Consider the following 15,274-nt stretch of genomic DNA (forward strand, 5'->3'; position numbering starts at 1 on the left):
TACTTCTACTACCATCCTTTTTCAGTGCATAAAATACCTGTTTCTCTCTCCCACTTAAGAATCCAAACAACATAACGATGACTGGGACTCCCTGCCACTGCATATTAACAAAGACACAATTTGCCTCAACTCATTTCTGCTGCTGCAATACTCCATGATGTAGCCTGGCTTATATAATGGAATAACTACACAGATCCCACATACTGCTGTCCATTCCGGGAACAAAACTAAGCCAACCTGAACTAACCTGAACTAAACACCCTTAAGCAATTTCCTGTCCCTGTCGAGACAATGTTTCTGCAGGAAAAATACACCAGAGAGCTGCTTGCAGTTTCCAGGCACACACACTGGACTCACCTGTTGCTGGTGCTGATAGCTGGGCTATTTCCCCAGCTCAAAAAGTCCCCTTACACAAGGGATCTTTGTGCAAATACCACCAAAAATATTTGTCCATCTATTTGGACAAACACTATCACTGAATCACAGAATATCATGAGTTGGGGATCATCAAGGTCCAGCTCCTGTCTCTGGACAGAACAACTCCAAGAATCACGCCAAGCGCCATTCGAAAGGACCATTCAGTGCTGCTAGACATTTCTGCAGCTAACAAAGCACTAACAGGTCATAAAAGACATAACAACTCACAAATGCTCAAAGGACGAGACAGCTGCAAATACTCCGCTGTACTACTTGCTTCACTCTTCAAAAATGGAAGAAGACTAAAGACTCAAAGCATCAGGAAAATTTGCAGCACATCTGTATCTTTCTTACCACTTTCTGTGACAACTTTCCAATTATATTAAAAATCCAATACAGAAGCAAGCCATAACAGGGCAATCTCCTCCACCTCTTTCTCAGTGTGACAGTGACCATCTGTCACTGGTTGTATGTGGCTCTGGTTCGGGACAGAGGCAGAGTATCTCCCTTTCTGCTGTTCCTGGAGATCTCCTTTCTGAAGGTAATCTCCCCTCTTTCCTCCACTCAGTGTTCACATCCTTGAGCAGGTAGTATTTTCCTAAACAAGCTGAAAAATAATTAAATACCATATCCAAAGCTTTCCATCTAACCATAACACTGCTTATTTTGGGATTAAAACCAGTTCATATTACCTAACTTTCCCAAAAAAACACTGTCTGCCTCTTTACAGCCCACCACTGCAAGGTACACATACAAGAGACTTGGTAGGGGAAGTGCCCTCAAACATGCAGCAGCCTTTTAATCTCTGAGCCCCTGACAGACATTAATGACAATAAAGAGTTCCACCAACTTTAGCAACTCTGATACCCTTTCACATTCCTCCATGCACAAGACTCAGTTTTACAAACTGTCCTTTTAAAGTGGGCTTTTAAAAGTGCCCCAAGAACTGCACTCCTTCCAGTGAACCTGCCTGCATTAATCTCTGATAGATTCCACACAGTACATAAATAATGGTACATGCTTCATTTTAGGTATGCACCTCATTAAAATGGTGCTACTCTCTTACAGGTTTTATAAACTTCAGCTGCTCCCTGAACTAATGTATGGTAGAGGATGAAAGGCTCAACCTCGTCTTTGCCCTACACTAAAAGGAGTCTCGTATTACCTTGAGAAGACAACTGACTTAGATTTCCATCAAAGAAGTTCATCCCTTTTATGAAAATTGATGGAAATGAAAATGACGGAATTCCCTTGGTGTCTTAAATAGAATTTGACCTGATTAGTGAAGCTGAAGGCCTAGAATGAAATTATCCAAACAGAACATCTACCTTTATATAATGTTTTACTTGGGTTTAAATGACAAAATACAAAGAGGAAGACTATAAACCACTTATGGGTTAAAATAAAAAAAGTAATCAGTCCAAAACACTGCTCATGCTTAAACTGGATACAGCATTACTCCTCTAAAGCTGAAAAAAAGAAAATGTACCTTAGGATTAGTTTGGACATAAGATATCTAGACAGTATCTTACCTGTGAAGCAGGAAGGCTATCACCCTGCTAAAACACATGGAAGAACACTAAAATTCTGCTAAAGGTGTAGTATTTCAGAAAGACTTTGATATTAGGCTCTGCAAGTAATTCAGAAAAGCAGGAAGAGAGCACACATAAGAACCACAATTAGCACACAACCGTACTGCATCAGCTTGAATCCAAACTGATCAACAACTACCCATAAAGCAGCTGCCTTAATGAGAGTTCAGAACCAGTCTTGAAACAAGACTGCTGAAATAAAAGAGACATGGAACTTAATATCACAAAGAAGAAATCTATACTTCATTTAGATCCAAGATAAGAAAGTAATGAATTTTTGGTCCTATCCGAAAGACATAGAAATGAAAGCTGTTGCTTCTTCTGACAGGGATCTCAGCGGAGAGTTGCTAAGGACACCTACACAGATATCCCTGCAGACATACAGTGTTAAGGGTGTAACACATTATAACCCCTCTACTAAAAATGGTTTAGTTCTGTGTGCTTATGCCAAATGTCCATTATATATAAAAGAAACTATCAGAGCAAGCCCAAATAAGTGATAACTTGGCTGATAGAGACAGCTGCTGTTTTCTGAATGGTTATGAGGCAGCTCCTTACTTTCCTCCAAACCTACACCCTTTTTGACCAAGCAAAAAGATGAAAAAGGATGAGATAAAAGTACCTCTGATAGTCATCAGCACCATTTATGCACCAGTTACTCTTTGTGTAAAGATCTGCCACAGATAAAAGGGGAGCCTGCTCACTGTTGGCTCAGGTACCTGAAGCTACCCTTCCCTCCCAAAAGAGGGTAATCTACTTGAAGAGATCACAGATACAGAATATGAGTTTTAGGCAATGTGGTGAGTTTACAGAAACACATCTAGATGGAGCAGGTGACTCACCAAACCATCTCCTGCTGCTGCAAGGAGTAAGGCAGCATTGCTGCTCCGGGGCCAGAACTGCAGCAGGAGCTGGGCACACACCCTCAGCCCTCACTGCCCTCACATGTCAAGTCAGCCAGCAGGTGCATGAAGGCACAAAAATAGTATTTACACAGAAACATGCTCTTAAAAAAACCCTACGGTTCACTTAACTGCCTCACTTTTCAGCGACTTTACCTCAAACAAATTAACTGCCTCTCCATTTAGACATCGTAAGGAAAGCTGCTCACACACACATTATCAGTCATCTTTACAATGCAAAAATAAACTTAACTGCATATAACTAATATTGAAGCTTCCTAACACTTAATTATAGAGCAACCAGACCTCATGAGAAATCTCCAAAGAAGATGTAAAAATCTTCTAGGAAAAGCACCCTTACATACCAAAAGCACAAATCACAGTAAAAAAGAATTATTCATCAAATTATTATAATGTTAACAAATATTCTGGAACTTTAAATTTAGCATTTCCATTGCTTCTTATTTACCTACTGCTCTATTACGCCTTGACAATTTTATATGGGCTTTTCTGGCCCTTCCCACATGCTAGAAAAATCTCTGGGCAATTTATATTGTATATCTTACACTTTAAAGAATACAAACAGTATAGTCCTTTACATTTAAGATTTTAATCTCTGACAGAAACAATCAGCACTAAGGTTGAGTGCCTAAGGCTATTTCTTTCAAATGGGAATGAACAGAACTTTAAATGCCCTGCAGATGTGGAGCTCACAAAGTTGGTTAACAACCTTCCTTGTCCAGTTTCCTCGAAGGAGTGTCTTGGTCCCTACCTGTAATTTGTTCTACATTTACACTTTAAAAATATCACAATAGACTGTCAAATGATATTTCTAAAGATTTCCTTAAAACATGAAAAGAATAATTATGTATTTCACTTGCTCTTGTTTGACGTAGCTGTATCCAGTCAAATAAGAAAGCCATCTGCAGTGTCCTGAACAGTTAATGACAAATGTCATTTCCTGTTAGTGACACTATTTAGTAGCAGTGGATAACTGCTGAGGACTTCATTTGTCCCCATACATTCACTCGGTAAAGAGAGTAAACAGGACTCCATGATCCCACTGGAATATCAAGAAAACAAAAACAGTCACCTATGTACAACAGGCAGAAGCAGCTATCTATGTCTGCTTTGAGTTTCTTCACATTCTCTCAATAAATCTTAGCACAAATTTTAGACAGGTAATGGAATCAATACTTTCTCAGTATTACAAATTTCACACTAGCAAATACCTCTTTTAAACTCAAGCAGATACTCCAGAAAACAATGCCTCTGCCTTAAGAGCAGTATCTGGTCACAGCAACAGCAGCAACAGTAGCCACAGCAAAGGGGGGGAAAAGGAACAGGAACACACAGGAACACACAAAGTCAAAAGAAAAATATTTTAAAGTACTACCATTGCTCGTTTCCTAAAATTCCTACATCAAGACTTTTACATGTCTGAATGCTAAGAACAATCTACCTGTGTTATATTCTCATATCTACATGGCCTCAAATTGTTGTGAGAGTAGTTTATACTTTCACCGTACCACATCATGAAAAGCTAACATCTGTTTTTACTGAATCAGAACATTACCATAAAAATATAAAATATCAAGCAACTAGAAAGATATCACACAAATATTGCTACCTATTTACACCAAATAGAAAAAGACAGCACCAACATTTGAGTTTCAAACAAAATTAGTAAACTCTATTTTCATATTTAAGATCAGACCATGTTAAAGTTAAAAGCCATATAAACACTTCCCGGTCTCCACCTCAGTTTCACCATACACTGTTTCCTGCAGCCTCCCACTTGCATTACTGTGCAACTTCCCATAAATAAAATACTTACAGAAGTGTCTCCAATGCACTTCTTCTTTACATCAGTTCAAGTAACATTTTATGGTACCCTAAGTGAGAAAATCCCCCTTGTACAGCCTGGCTGTACAAGGAATTTCTGCGGATGCACTCTAAGTGCAACCACTCCTGTGGGCTGCAGGTTGCTGTAGCCTGAGCAGCACTTGATGGTGTCCGTGGAGAGTGGTACAGGGCAATGTATTCACTCCCATATTTACTCCATAACGTTAATGTGACAGCCCAAAACCCAAGTGTAATGCAGCAAACACCTTCCTGCAATACTGTTCCCAACTGCACCAGTGCTGCAGCTGTTACCAACCCTGCACGACTGCCTCACCAATTGCTTTGCTCTGCCACTTCCAAAGAGTAAGGTAATGTAGGAATGATTTTAAAATTCAAAGGTTTAAGACTGTTACTTTGTATTATAAAAAATTCATAACCAGTCAAACTTGAAGAGCTGTTTACAAGTCAGACACAGCATGCTCTGAAAACCTACTGTCATATCTACAGAGTCTATGCTTTTTAAGTTTTAATCGCCTTGTCTACTTTAGTTAGGATATGGATGAGACACAAGCAAAGTTTACATTACCAGAACTCACTAAAATATCACTATTTCTCATTTTCATTAAACCTTTTAGGTCTTAGAATTATTTTCTGCTGTCTCTTACAGTCTAACTCATCAGTAAGAAACCGCAAATAACTGTAGGGAAAGACTTCAACTTTAAATTGTATTAATACTTAAAGCATGCCTTCACTCCTAAAGAATAATTGAGTACAAAATCTAACTTGAATATTGATACATACTATAGCACTGCAATGTGCCTATAATTTACAGATTAGTCTAGCAGCTAAAGACAACAATGATGCACAACACAGCAACGGAACTTTACATTACTTAAACTATTTTCTTTGGACCATCCAAAATTATGACTCCCCGTGCAAGATACCCCCTTTATGTCGACAATCAATACATGCCACATACGCAATTTAACTGTAAAGAAAACGAGAACAGTGCCGCCGTGTATCGCAACCCGACAATCGCAACCCGACAAGTGCCCCACAACAGGCCACGTCTGGCACCGCGCTGGGTTCAAGCGGCACCCCCAAACCCTTACCCAACACAAGCGAGCGCTCCGAATTCAGTGATTTTTAACACGCATCCGGCTGTTCTGGTCGACGCCCGCTCCCCAGCACCTCGCAGCCCCGGCGGTCGCCGGGCACGGACGATCAGGCGCAGCCCCGGCCGGGAGAGCGGGCAGCCACCGCCGCCGCCGCGGGGGAGGCAGCGGGGCCGCCCCGGCGAGGGGAGGCGTGTCCTGCCCGCGCTCCTGTCAAACGCCGCCGGCCTCGCCATTCGTCCCGGATGCACCGGCGGCTCAGGGACCTCCCGTGCCGCCCTTACTCACCGGAGCTCCGGCTGTCCGGGTGTCGCGGCCACCCCCGGACAGAGAGAGGCAGGCGGTTAGCGCCGGGAGACAGAGCCGCCCCGCTCCTCTCACCCGCGCAGCTGCGCTCGTACCCGGCCACCCGCGGGTCCCCGCGGGCGGAGTCGGCGGGACCCGCCGCGCTGGGAGCTCAGCCCGCAGAGGAGGGGAGCGGCCAGCGCCAAGAGACCGGGGAGCGGCGCTGGAGCGTGGGGCAGCCCCGGCCAGACCCGGTGCCGCCCCCAGCGCAGTGGTGTTGCTGAGGAGGGGAAGCCAGGACCGCGGCGCCCGGCGCCCACGGCGGGCGGAGGTTGCGGTGCGAGCCCTAGGAGGGGGCACGACCTCCGCCTCGCCTCCCTTTCCCTCTCCGTTCCTCCCTCGCCCTGCCTGCCATAGCGGGGAGCTGGAAACGCCGCCGCCACTCACCGGGCGGGCGGGACGCGGGTCCGCAGCGTCCTGTCAAGCTGCTGCTGCCGCCGCCCGCCTCACGCCGCCGCCATGTTCCGGGGGCACGGCGCATGCCCGGCAGCGGCACTGGGGGCGCGGGGCCTCCCCCCCGCCGTCCCCCTTCCGCCCGCCGCGGCGGGGGCGGCACCGCTCGGGGCTGCGCGACCCGCGGGCATCCCGAGATACCGGCATGCCCTCACGGCCGCCATCCCCGCACCCTCCTCCATCCCCGCACCTCGCCTGCATCCCCTCACGGCCGCCATCCCCGCACCCTCCGCCATCCCCGCGCCCCGCCGGCATCCCCTCACGGCCGCCATCCCCGCACCCTCCGCCATCCCCGCTCCCCGCCGGCATCCCCTCACGGACGCCGTCCCCCCGCGCCCCGCCGGCATCCCCGCGCTGTAACCAGACCTGCGGCGGGAGGGACGGAGGGTCTGGGTTGGCGGGGGCTGCTTCGCCCGGGGAGCGGGAGCGCTTTGTGAGGGGGCAAAATGAGCCCTTGGCAGGTGTTTTTGTAGCAGACTTCGGTGTGGGCAGTGAGCGCCTGGAAAGGGCGTGAGGCATCGACTGCCGGGAGCTGTGAGGGAGCCCTGAGGCAGCCGGCGCCGGCACCGGCACCGCCGGTGTACACGTGGTGAGCAGTGCCCGGCTTTGTGATCACGGTAATTGCCTATCATTATATATAACCGCTTATAACGGGTGATAATGCACGGTGTGATCGGTTGGGAAATACCACACCATTATTTTATATTACACAATTATTAATCCACGCTTATAAGTACTGTATAATAGGAAAAACTCTTCCTTGGCTTTTTGGGAGGATGCATTCCGATTTTATAAGCTTTGGGTGTTTTAATTCAGACCCCAAGCGGCGTGTGGGCATAAACATAACTGGTAAAAAAATCATACTTTAAATGCTACCAGCATTCAGAGGAGTTTGTGCCCAATTTTCGTCTTCACTGTTTAACATCACTTGCAAGTGAAATTTTAGATATGAAATTTTAGATGCGAAATTATGCTGAGGTCATGAGGGTGAGATTCTGAGTTCTTTTAATGAAAAAAATCCCAAACCACAGAAAAGAAACCCCAAATATCCACTCACCCCCCCACACGCACTTCTGTATGACAGTGAAATTCATACAGCCCACTTTAGTATCCTGCATATACTGCAAGTTACTGCTAACAATTTATTTTAAGCACTCTCATAAGCAGTAAATGGCTCTTTAGAAACAAGGAAAATGAGTCCTCGACATAATTATAAATGTTTAATATTTAGACAACATAAAAGAAACAAGTAAAAATATGCTAATCCAAGTCATTAAAATACACAAGAGGAAGAGAAAGAAATACTGAAACATGCTTACAGAAAGCTTTTATAGTAAAGTTTGTTAAGCTCATCACCAATGCAGATGAATGCTGCTTTTAATTTGAAATATTTTCTCCTTTCTGTAATATTGAACTTTTGCAGGAAAATAAGAGATTATGTTCATTGTAATGATGGATATAAAAACACACCAGGTGTCACAGGATAAGTCCCTTTGAGACACAAAGGAAATGAAAACATGTTTTAAAGCTATTCTTTAAACCCAAGCCAGTGCTAGATACAACATCTGAGGAATCTGTTCCCTGAGAGCCAGTGGGACACCGTGTCTCGGTTTCTACAGCTGTTGTTGCAGAGCCGTCAAACATGAACTGGTGCGGTCCTAAACCTGCTCATAATTTTCCCTGAAGATTCAAATCAGGAAGCCCAGCCAACAATAATCCTTCTTCTTAGACCCCTGATGTGATGAAGCAGAATAAACAATAGTCATAAGAATAAATGTTTACAAGATACATCACCAGTAAAAAGAGTGGAATAGAAGAAAACTATTAGCACCCTCTTCTAATCCAGGAGTCAAATGGATCTATAATGCCTTCGTATGTGTCCTTCACCTACAAGCTATAGCCAATGTAAAAAATTAAAAAATTCAATGCAGGATTATTAGAAAAGGAAGAAGAAATCCTGACTGCTTCTATTTTCTGGTAGAATGATGAGCATGTTTTCTGGTGACTCACCCATCATCTTTAATTTTCTTTTGTTGGTATTGAACTGAAATATTTGGGTCAGAAAAACTAGGCATTATTTTAAATTCTCAGTGTTCTTCACATAGAGAGAGATAGTCACATGTGTCTATATGTGTCTGCATGTGTATATATAAGTATGTATGTATACATATATCTGGATATGGATACATATATAAATGTATGGCTTCACAGTTTTTTGCAGGGAGATTCTGTGGTATCAGAAAAAAGCAACAACAAAAAAATTCATTTTATGGAGGTAGGTTCCCATGAACTCTAGAAGTGGTCAATGTGATGTTCTGGGACATTGATGCATACAAAAAAAAAAAAAAAGTTTAAGAACTGTCACTTCCCCAAAGAACAACACTAAGAGTACAAGTAAATGAACTATCCATGCAGAAAATACAACAGGTAGAGTAAAAGATCAACCTGGCTGACAAGTTCCTCCTGAGCCTCAGACAGGAATGAAGCATCCAGAGAAGTTGGGTCAAGTTACTTAGAGGAGCTACAAAAGTGTAGCCTGATCATGCAGGGACAAAGTAAGAAAAGGCATCAGAAAATGAGACACAACTAGCAAGGGATATTTGGGGTAACATGAAATAATTTTAAGTAGGTTGCCAGACATGGAAAAGAATCAAGCAAATTAGTATCAAGCAGAACTGATGAGTTTTTAATAGACAACACCAAGAAAGTCAAGCTTTTTAATATTTTTGTATCTAATTTTTATTTATATATATATATATATATATATATATATATATATGTATATGTCAGGCATTATTGATAACAGATTACAGATTTGACAATCAAAGGACCAAGTGAAAAATTATTCAAACACAATTTGCTGCTTTTCCATCACCAGAATTTAAAGGACTGGATGATGAATACTAATGGTTATCATTGATGATATACAGTGAAGGAATATTACAGGATAGAAGGGGAGAAACTGTATTATTGAAAAAGAAAGAATCTGTTTGTGTACGAATCTGTTTGACCTGAGTACACAGAAAAGATACTGGAGCAAGTAAACAAGCTATCTTTAAGCAGTTGTAACACAACAAGTAACAGCCAACACAGCTTTGTCAAGAGCAAAAGATGTCAAATCTAATCTCTCCTACAACCAAGAGGAATCATTAGCGGAGGAGGAACATTGAAGGTCATATTGGATGTCACTTCAGTAAGATTTTTGACATGGTTTCATATGATATTCTTTCAGCAAACAAGGAAAACAATGTAGAAAACATTATTGAGGGAGCTCATACAAGAAGTTCATTGTCAGAAGGATGTTAATGAACTCAGCGATGGTTCAGAAAACATGTTTGTATTACTGGACACTATACCAAACTGAGAGTCTTTAGAATGCTGGAGGACAGATGTCAGGTTTAGAAGAATTTTTGCACACTAGTGGTTTGGTTTGGAAAAAGGAGGGTTCTATTCACAGGGCTAAGTACCTGCTACTAGGCAGCGATCAGCTATACAAACAGGAAAGGGGGAACTACTGGGTGTTGTGCAGGGAAAAAAGCTGCAATTATGTGACCAAAAAAAAAAAGTTCTATTTTTATGTGAATCACAATGTATACAAAGGGTCACAGAGCTGCAATGAGAAAGTTAAACTACATAAAACAATACAGAAAAAGAAGGATAGGCTCTTTGTGAAACAGCCTTATTTACGTGGCCCTAGAAAAACTTAGTAGCTATGGTCTGTTTGGCTTCAGTAAAAATGTAGCCCGCAGAAAGAGCAGAAAAGAACAATTTAAATAATCAGGTGTCTATAAAAGATAGAAGAATTTTTTTTTTAAACCCCACAACATGGAATTAAGGTTGAAGGAAGAAAGCAGGAGAAGGAGAAACATGCATATCTATGCAGTACTGATATGGATGTGTATCAGGTATATGCAAGTGCTGTAAAGAGAAAAGGATGAATTCACTCTCCAGTTCCATAGTGGATGAATCAAGGTTTAAAACAAAGCAAGAAGATTAGAAAACAAAAATTACAAAGATAGGAAGAAGATTAGCTGGATGTTTGTGCAGCCACCAACCTCAGACTCTACAAGAAGCTTGCACCACCATTCAGAACTGGCACAGGTAGAGTGCACCTCAGACAGAGTGGACTCAGCCACCTTCCATGGTCCCTGCCAACAGCATGATTCAATGAATGTAAGTGTTCTTTAAGGCCATTGGAAAATATCAGCTTCCCCAGAGAAAGGATTTTATTGTTTCTGCAAAATACTTGCCACTGTCTTCCAAAAATAAATTATTTCAATAAGAATTTTAAACTGCTTTTCTATTTTCTGAGTCCTCCTCCTTTCAAGCTGTCACAATGATTATATGACTAAGTATATCACAGATATCTGAGAGGATGTGCAGTTTCACTAGCTGAAGAAAGCTGTAATTTAGACCTAAAGAGGTCTATCTTAGTGTTCTGTTATGTGAACTCAACAGATACTGTAGATTTTTATCTGACAGCAAATTAACATTTTGTTCTTCCTCAAGAATGAAGCTTGCCTTTTCCAGAACAGCCTCAGAAGTCCTTCAGGGCCTGAAGTGTGACAATGACATATGCTTTTAATAACATTTTCTTTAATGTTTCTTTTCCTTTTCTGCTGGCTTATAGAAAATGCCATCACCTCCTTCACAATTTTTAAACTGGGTAGATTAAGAGCAGGAGTAATTTCAGATGACAAGTGTAAAGAACACTCACTGTGACTAGAGTAAGTAAAAACATTCAGGCATCCTAAAGCAGTTTCATTTAATGCTATAATATTACAGTATATGCATAAGGTGTTTAGACATGCATGTAAGAACTGGTGTCCCTGAAGGAAAAGGAGTTAGGTTACTTTCATTTGCATAGCTGCAAACCTGAAAATAACTTCTGTGAGGTACAGGAAGCTCACAGAAATAAGTGGGAACAGAATATTCACCACGTAACCTGTTAAAATATTTGGCTGCATTAGTTAAAAAATGATTTTTAAAGGAAAAGCAGTGAGAAACAAATTTCATGTAAGACAGACTTAAGCTATGGCTAATCCTTTGTCACTGGATGAATAGTGATTAAAATTGCCCCAGCAAGAGAAAACAGTTTTTTTAAAAAATTATTATTTTAAGTGAGTGCTTCCTGCGCAATGACAAACAACAAGAATAAAAAAATGTTTACTCCCAAAATCTTGTGGACAAAAACATGTAATAGATTTGTAATACCAAAAAAGACAAAATTTTAAGCAGTATTTTTTTCTATAGCTGAAGTATAAAAATCCTGAACATGTTCATAAACTGACAAATTAAAACTGGTTTTTATATGGAAATTATTTGTTTCAGTATTTCTAAATACCTCATTTTGACCCTTTCTTTGCTTTGATATAAATTGCATTGTGTTTGAATTCAAATTATGTGAATCAAATATTTTCAGTAGTTCTAGCTCTCATTTTGAGAGCTGAAATATCAATCTTGTTTTGAGATTATATTTTTTTAATCCAAGAAAGGCAATTGTCTCCTCTACTGAAGACAATTTCACTGAATCCAAACTACTTCTGTAAATGTAGTAGGAATCTTTCCAGCTAAACTAAAAGAAATTAATAAAATAGGAGAAAATGTTTCATGAAATGGATTTAAACATGGGATTTGAAATAAAGCAACAACACTAGGAAACAAAACTGTTACTTCTGGGTCATAATAATCCAGATCAGTGATTTATATTAGAGGTCCAAATGCAAAATCTCTAATAAACATCCTGCCACCAATCCTGATATGTCAACAAATACTTCAGCAAAGCACTTCACCCAAATTCCAATTAATTTTGCACTAGTAAAAATTAATTATTGTCATTCAGTTGACACACTCCACAAAACAGGATAGAAGGTGACATAACTTACCCGTTTTCTCTTAATGCTGTTGGTTTCTCTGCATGTCTAGGTAAGAATTAATTTCTCCAAGGTGTACTACAAGTGCCATCCAACAGGAGAGTAATAAATTTTTAAGCTTTTATAATTACCAGAGAGGAGCTATACTGACTCCAGGTTCATATTTTGGCAAACAAAAGCAAAGTCTCCTTTAATGTGCTGACATTTCTCCTTTGGATGCTCTTTGAAAGTGGAAAGGAAATTCAATTAAAATAGAGCACCCTCATCACTAAGAGTGAGAGCAAACAAGATGAAGTGCTAATAATCCCCACCCTTGAATTCAGCAGCTGCTGCAAAGCCTGCCATCTCCCTGCTGCTGGGGCTTATCCAGCTGTCTGGGGGCATCACTGCCCAACTCAGTCCCATGTGTGAAAAAAGAACTCCAGCTCTTCCGGCTGTAGGAAAGCTTTGAGAAAATGAAAAATTTAAGCAAATACACTGTTGTCTCCCAATATTTTTAGGCAATCTGACAGAGTAATGCAGATACACATAAGGAGTGGTTTTCTCTCAAATGTAGTCTTTGGACCCTATGGTCCCACAGCTTCCAAATCCAGTCCAGTTTCTGTGATGCTGCTGAACCGAGCACTTCTGCCATGGCATTTGCCAGTTACTGTTGACAGCTCCCTGCCAGCATGTGTTGGCAGCCTCCCGTGGCCCCTTGGCTCTGTGGATGGTGGGGCAGGCAGAAGAAGGCCAGGAACAAGCAAGGTAGCAAGGAGGAGCCCAGCTGGCAACTGAGGGGAGGGAGTGGGCCATGAGCTGGATTTAGCACAGGCTGGCCACCATTTAGGCTGTCTTTTGGCTGCTGTGACCTGCTGGAGCCACTGAAAGGAGCTGCCCTGGTTGGCAACAGAATCTCAAATCCAGGATCAGATTAATCAGATCTCTGAGTGATGAGTGTGTGAATCCTGCTTGGGCTACACCCTGTGCTGAGCATGCCCTGGGAGAAATGGAGGTGATAGGGAGTGCCATGGGTGGGCAAAGGGCTAACTGCTTAATAAATGTGCTGCATAAGAATAAAATCAAAAAGGTGCTTTCCTTGAAGCAGAGATGTTTGAGCCAGGTTGCTATCTCTTTCAATTAGTACCCTAAAACCAAACAAGGAATTAACTGATAATAACACCATTAAAGCACTCTTGAAAGTTTAGTTTCAAGTCATGCATTGTTTGGCTTGATGTGACCAACCAAGTACACCCTGAGAGGCCACCACAGGCATGAATAATATGACAAATGCCATTCTTTGTGTGAACAGCTTATTTCCATTTCAGTGCAATGAAACCTGAGATGCCAGAGTGGTTAATCCTGTTTAGTGCTACTGCCAAGTCAGAGATCTGTCAGCATTATGTTTTCAAATGATGACAGAGGCAGTTTGCTTGCAGCTTTCAGCTTGCAAGCTCACAAATGCCAGTGACTTCTGCTTTCCTTAAAGGACTATTACTTGTGAACAGAATACCTTGGTTTAAATAAGGTACTTAAATTGCTGTTTCTCAATAATTTGTTTATGCATTTATTTACGGCTTAGTTTACTCAGCTGTATTAAGAATAGATGCTTCTGCCCCTCAATACCCACCTTAGAGCAACATGGGCACTGGTAGCATGCAGAGGTCTCTGCCAAGCACAGCTTTTCTCAGTTTTTCACCAAGTGCAGAAGACCCCAGGGGGAGCCTTGCTGTTGGAGAGCATGGAGGGAGAGAGAGAGGGCAGGTGGCCAGGGAAAGGAGGTCGGACAAGGGCCACAAGCACAAGCAGCAGCTGCTAACATCTCTGTCTTTCCCCTTCTGCAAGGAAAGAGTGGTCATCTCCTGTCATCCATCCCTGTCCTAATAATAGATGACACAAAGTCAGCATTACATAGAGGTAATGGGACTTTATTTTCTCTGTGTCAAAACATTACTATTAAATACTTAGAACAAATACATAGGTTTTTTAGACTAAGAAATGATGTTATAGCTGTTGAAGTATTTTTTTACAAGGATACAAAAATAATGTACTTTTCCTTTCTCATAGAAATATCACCTTACCTTCAGCTTTCAGTCTTTGGGTGAAAAAAAATGAAGCACTTGTTAGATTTCAATTTTAACAACATTTTTTGCATACATTACTTTTTAAAAAAAGTATATAAATGTTCTTTGTTAAAAATATGAGGATATGAGAAGAGGATAGAAACAGTAAGAAAATGCCAGAATAGCCCATACACCATTTCTGTTCTACCTCCAGATTGGAGATTGAGGGATCAGAAGGAGGGTTGTTGAAACAACAGGATGAGGTGAAGGACAAGTCCTCAGGTTAAATAGTACATTCAGAGAGTTTTAAAACAAATCAGAGAACTGCTAAAATAAAACACTCACTCTTAGGCAGACAAAGAGATACTTCTCAGGAACATGTTAGGAACACTTGCTCTGCCTCAACCGCAAGACAGGGTCAAAGATGCTCGTGGTCCCTAAAGCAAACCCTGCCACACTTAGGAAGTGTCTGTGTAAAAGAACCTTTTTCAAGAAAGGTACCTATCAGCAACACTAAAAATAATTCTGACAATATCCAAGCATTATTTAAATCAGAGTTATATTTTCTATTGTGTCTTATTTTGTTCTCTCCATCTCAAAAAAATGCAAACAAAATTACTTCAAAAACGGATGCTGAAACAAATTAGAAATTATCTTGAGACTTTTATGCAAGGAGACACTGTATATGTG

The 15,274-nt window shown here is 41.5% G+C and overlaps 1 protein-coding gene across 1 annotated transcript in view; it reads right to left on the reverse strand.

The window, feature by feature from the left end:
* Positions 1-6,690, reverse strand: part of SCML2 (Scm polycomb group protein like 2) — a 72,048-nt gene extending 65,358 nt beyond the window's left edge. Inside the window, exon 1 of the mRNA XM_056499393.1 lies at positions 6,604-6,690. The gene's annotated coding sequence lies outside the window, so the exon portion shown is untranslated. The remainder of the gene's footprint in view (positions 1-6,603) is intronic.
* Between the last annotated feature and the right edge of the window lie 8,584 nt (positions 6,691-15,274).

This window comes from Oenanthe melanoleuca, chromosome 1 (genome assembly GCF_029582105.1).
Source record: "Oenanthe melanoleuca isolate GR-GAL-2019-014 chromosome 1, OMel1.0, whole genome shotgun sequence".
Lineage (NCBI taxonomy): Eukaryota > Metazoa > Chordata > Aves > Passeriformes > Muscicapidae > Oenanthe > Oenanthe melanoleuca.